This window comes from Myotis davidii, unplaced genomic scaffold (genome assembly GCF_000327345.1).
Source record: "Myotis davidii unplaced genomic scaffold, ASM32734v1 scaffold562, whole genome shotgun sequence".
NCBI lineage: Eukaryota > Metazoa > Chordata > Mammalia > Chiroptera > Vespertilionidae > Myotis > Myotis davidii.
Genome location: NW_006293953.1, coordinates 375593 through 381592, shown reverse-complemented (window position 1 = coordinate 381592; position 6000 = coordinate 375593). Strand labels below are relative to the sequence as shown.

Below are 6000 nucleotides of genomic sequence, written 5' to 3'. Positions count from 1 at the left end.
TGGCAAATATGTTTTCCCACACAGTGGGTTTTCTCGTTGTTTTGTTGATGGTTTCTTTTGCTGTGCAGAAGCTTTTTATTTTGATTTTCCTGCATTTATTTGCCTACAATGCAGTGTCTCTAAAAATAAATCATGACAAAAAGCAGGATTACACATGTAGAGCAATAAGGAACTCAGTCCCCTATGGTACCTTAATGGGATAAGAAAGTGGGGGAGCCTATGATTGGCGCTATTTAAGCCATTAGTCAACTATTTTTTCCTTGGTTTGGATAATGAAAGTTATCTCTTGGTTATTTCTCCAACCATCTTTCTTTATTCTTTAAATGATGCATTTTAGAAAGAATAATCCAATAGAAAGAAAGGTGGGTTCTATAGATGCTAGGTGTCATTAATGAGAGACACCTAAATTTTCTTTACCCTTCTGTAAAATGCAGACAGAATATATGCTCTTCCTATGCTAAAGAAATGCGGAAAGGATAAAGTTTAATCAAAAGTAAGTGTGACAAAAAGTACAGTACACAAATGAGGGAAGAGTATGATATAGTTGTCACTCCTACAAGCAGGATTACACATGTAGAGCAATAAGGAACTCCGTCCCCTATGGTACCTTAATGGGATAAGAAAGTAGGGGAGCCTGATTGGCCCTATTTAAGCCATTAGTCAACTAATTTTTCCTTGGTTTGGATAATGAAAGCTATCTCTTGGTTATTTCTCCAACCATCTTTCTTTATTCTTTAAATGATGCATTTTAGAAAGAATAATCCAATAGAAAGAAAGGTGGGTTCTATAGATGCTAGGTGTCATTAATGAGAGACACCTAAATTTTCTTTACCCTTCTGTAAAATGCAGACAGAATATATGCTCTTCCTATGCTAAAGAAATGCGGAAAGGATAAAGTTTAATCAAAAGTAAGTGTGACAAAAAGTACAGTACACAAATGAGGGAAGAGTATGATATAGTTGTCACTCCTACACTATCTTTTAAGCTATAATTGCCACATGAGCAGACATGGGAGGTAGGTGGAGATGTAAGCAAAACTCTAAGATCAATGGTTGGCAAACTACTGCCCATAAACAAAGTTCAGCCTACCACTTGTTTTCTTTTTCAATAAAGTTTTATTGGAACACTTAAACACCCATCCATGGATGTATTATCTTAGGCTGCTATCACAGTAAAGCAGAATTGTGCAGTTGTGACAGACGATATGGCTCACAAATTCTAAAATACTTATTCTTTGCCCCTCTACAAAAAAAGTGTGTTGACTCTTCTGTAGAGTATAGAGAAATATTCCTTTTCTTATCCACTCTCCTCAGCACCAAATTTACCAAGATGATCCATTAGGGCAGTGATGGCGAACCTATGACACGCGTGTCAGAGGTGACACGCAATCTCATTTTTTTGGTTGATTTTTCTTTGTTAAATGGCATTTAAATATATAAAACAAATATCAGAAACATAAATCTTTGTTTAACTATGGTTTCAAATATCAAAAAATTTCTCTATGTGACACAGCACCAGAGTTAAGTTAGGGTTTTTCAAAATGCTGACACACCGAGCTCAAAAGGTTCGCCATCGCTGCATTAGGGCATAAAATAAAAAATGTTAAAATTTATATTTATTATTTGTTTCATCTAAGAAATAAGAAAGGGATTAAGACTTACTACATTGGCAATGGATACATGTGTCCCATAACATATATGAGAAATCCTGAGCCAAAGAGGGACTTCCACAGCACAGAGGGGTTACCTACTCTGCATGACCTGTTCATATGCTTTCGACACATCATGACTGCTACTATTCCTGGGTGTCTGGATAAGTGGCTTTAGGGATTATATTATTTATTTTTAATTAATTAATACAAAATGAAGAAAGGGGTTTGTGAGGATTCTTTCAAAGATAACACAGAATGCATATTCTAGTAATTAAGCAAGCATAAACATACAACAGATAAAAATGGTAGAGCTAACATTGTATCTCCTAGTATAAGCTCTTTGAGGCAATAAAATGATTATAATTTAAAGACATGCTCATTCAGATTAATCCTTTATATATGTGTCTATGTATGTGAGTGTATCCATGTATGTGTGTTTGTGTGTGTGTTCATGATCACGCTCTCCAGTAATCATGCCCCATCACACCCTTGTCCTAACTGTACACTCACTTCTGAAACCACTCAGTGCTCACCAACATCTCTGACTGATACCTGACTTGAGTTATTTTTCTTTCCATCCCACCCTTTTTCTCCAACCAGAAACACTCAAGTGTTGCTATACAAAATCAATGTTTCATCTGCCCCTAAGATTGAGAATTGTAATTGTACATGTCCCTTTGAATCCTGAGGGAACAACCTGGAAACAGGCCTGTAAGTAGCCCTTCCCCACTTCATTTTCTCCTTCCCTGCCCAAAGATTTTTCCTCTCACCATAATTAGAAATATGAATTAAAATCTGCTAGATTTCAGCTTTAAAGCACATGTACATAGGACCCAAAGAAGAACAATAGACTTTGAGTTTTAATATAAGAATCCTAGAGATCTACCTAAAAATTTCAACTTCCACCCTAGCCGGTTTGGCTCAGTGAATAGAGCATCAGCCTGTGGACTGAAGGGTCCCAGGTTTGATTCCGGTCGGGGCATGTGCCTTGGTTGCGGGCACATCCCCAGTGGGGAGCGTGCAGGAGGCAGCTGATCGATGTTTCTCTCTCATCAATGTTTCTGACTCTCTATCCCTCTCCCTTCCTCTCTGTAAAAAATCAATAAAATATATTTAAAAATTTTTTCAACTTCCTCCTTCACAGTAGGGAGATCTTGCCAATAACACTCTGGATCTCTGTTATGCTAACCTGTAAAATGGGTGTGATATTACCTGTCTTTCCTTTATCATGGTTACCAAGGATACCTTGAGACAGTCTATGAATTATAAGATCATTTTAAACTATGAGTATTGGATAGATTTTAAAGACCTATCATCTTTTTTACTTTAAATCCATACTAAAAACAAAACAATTCAGAAGGTGGAGGAAGGAGGGAGACAGCAAAAAATATATATATATATGGTTTTCTAGCTGACATACACTCTCTGAGTATTTAACATATGCAATTTTACTTAATCCTCATAACAACTGCATGATCCTTCAATTAGATGCTCTGTTAATTACTTACCCAAATCACACCATCAGTAATTGATCCTACATCTATCTAAATTGACCCATTTTAATCAGTGCACTGCATGTACACACTTTATAGCTTTGGATAAATGACTTATTCTTTTGGCAACTTATTTTCCTCATTGTTAAAGGGATAGAGAGAAACATCACTACCACAGGGCACTGGCTACATTATCATCACTAATCCTAATAAAAGTCCATTTTTAGAAGTGCTTTATATTCATTTTTTTCTTTGAGAAACTAAGACAGCATTAAAGCACTCTACCAAGCCAGTTAGTTGGTTGGGGGTTGATGGTGGAGTGGCGCTAAACTTCAATCACCAGCTCCAAATCCATTTTCCTGTCTGGCGGTGTATTTTGTGTGATTAACTAAGACAAACTAAATGAAACTGCATAGCAAAATATCTGGCACACAGTAGGTATACAATATGTAGAGTATGTTTTCTTTCCTAAATAAGCTTATCTTTTCTCTTGGGATATAATCAGCATAATAACTATGCTCTATTTAGAAGGCTGAAAATTAGGACTGAGGAGAAACATCAGTCGGGGTTGGCTAAATGAAGGAAAAGCTGTTGTTGGGGTATGAATGTAGACTGTGATATGCAGACTGCAAATTTTCCACTAGGTTCCTTTTTGCCAGCATGTGCTCTTTGAGTAAACTTCACTCTCAATTCTTTTGTTTTTGAAGAAAAACATTCCCAGCTAATAACACAATTACACTTAAGTATCAGAGCTCATTTTAGTATTATTGCATTTGTTAAATCTAACTGAGTCCAAATTACTTCCTCATTGCTCATAAGAGAAGGGGAGGAGGAAAATGAGGGTCGGGGGAAGGACTGAGGTGGGGTGAGGATTATGAGGGTTAAAGGAAGAGAAGGAGACATATGCACAGAGGGACAGAGACAAAAACAGAGATATCAGTGCTGCATATAGCCTCAAGTCCAATAAATGTCAGTTAAACTTGCTGCCCACGGTTTCTATGGAAACCCCTTAAGTTAAGAGTGGAACACAGACATTTTTTGGACTGCAATTCACAAGCTGTTTATTTAATTATGATGAAACATGAGACTTTTTGGGCCAATACTATTATCATACTGATAGCATTTAGAATTCAACAATCTGTAATAGCAAAATAAAAAGTTAATTTCTTTTTTTAAAAAAAACAAAACTATTAGCTCCATGTGATTTGCATGCAAATAATATGCATCTTGAATTTACAGGACTTCACACATGATTTCCCGAAGGCGAACCCCAAATTAGCTAAATGACATTTGCTAAAAGGGAGTTCTTCAGAGGTCTCATGCCAATTAGACACCCCCCATGCCCAGTGAACAAAACCAAGGTCACAGCATATTTTCAATTAAACCCAGGATAGCACCAAAATGCAGCACAGCTGGAAAAGCAAGCTCATTATTACCTCATAGATCATTTGTGAGCAATGAATAGGTCTCTGGTGCTTTGCTGTTATACAGACATTTGAATATAAAAATAAAGAAAACAGCTTCAGATTAGCGTTTGCCTCCCAAAATAAACAACCACTTTTAGGGCATTATTCCTGGTGCCCACCCCCCACCCCCCAGTGAGAGAGAGAGAGAGAGATTGAGAGAAGAAAACACTAGAAGTCATCATTTCTCTGACTCTAATTAGAAAAGGTTTGCTTTGCCTTTAATTTGGCAACAAGGTACCATCTGAAGGATGGACTCATTCAAACTCTTGTTCCTTCACGAAACAAACAAGTAGTGTCATTCTACTGTGTGTCAGGCACTGTCCAAGGGACAAGGAAGGCAAGAAGATTAAACCCTACTCCCAACTTAATTATGAACTTTTTAGAAGGGAATGCATTAATGTTGTTGGTAAATATTCAAGGAAGGACAACTATGGGTCATAGGTACTGGACTAAAATAAATCCAGGATCCTGCCTTCCAGGAGATGACAATGTAACGGAGACAAAAAGACACTTGATCATAAGTCGTAGAGCAAGAAGTCAGTACTTCTTCCTGCTGCCTCCTGATCTCCTCTCTATGGATAGAAATGCCACCCACGGATGCTGTGTTACAGTCAGGGGTAAGGGTGTTTGTGCATATGGCATGATTGACTGGTGTGGGGTGTGCGGTGAGGAGGGAGCTCCAGAAATATTTCCACAGGAGAAACACTAATCCAGCTCCAACCATGAGCCACCACTATCCTTATAACATCTTTAGCTCTTAAAATATGACTGAAGGAGGAGGCACTCATAGAGAAGGGAATCCCAAGGACAGCCATCTCTGGGGCCAAGCTGGGAACATGAAGGCTGTTTCTAAACTGGCAAAGAGAAACATACAAGGAATTTGCAAAAAATGACTCCACATATGTCTTTTCTACTATATTACAGCCTCTTTTTTTTTTTTAAATCCATTAGTGGTTTGCAGTTGCTCATGCTGACAAAGCCAATCATTGCTGTTATTGGAGTTGACAGTATATAATGAGCCAGTGCCCATTAGCTGATGCTGTGGTGTTCAGATGTTGTGGGAAGATTTAGCATGAATCGTCACCCACCTAGCTCTCCATTGTGGTCTCCATGCGTAAACAGGCAATGTGTTTGACAACCTAAAAAAACAAAAGCATACATTAGAACAATTCAGCGTATTTCTCTATCTGCAGCCACTACTATCACCACAGACAACACTGGTGACAATACTTACGATTGAATCACAACTGTATTTTAACACTCTCCTGGGAAGAAAGCCAAAACAACTATCTTAACCATTGACCATTGTGAACAATGCATTGCTTAATGCAAATAAAAAATACAATTGGTGTCAGAAGATCTGTAGTCTATACTTGGTTCTGATTTATCA

General features: G+C 37.6%; 1 protein-coding gene across 1 annotated transcript in view; it reads right to left on the bottom strand.

The window, feature by feature from the left end:
- LOC102775447 (leucine-rich repeat-containing protein 4C-like) overlaps nt 1–6000 on the bottom strand; it is a 142703-nt gene that overhangs the window by 23006 nt on the left and 113697 nt on the right. Inside the window, 1 exon segment of the mRNA XM_015566633.1 lies at nt 5699–5749. The gene's annotated coding sequence lies outside the window, so the exon portion shown is untranslated.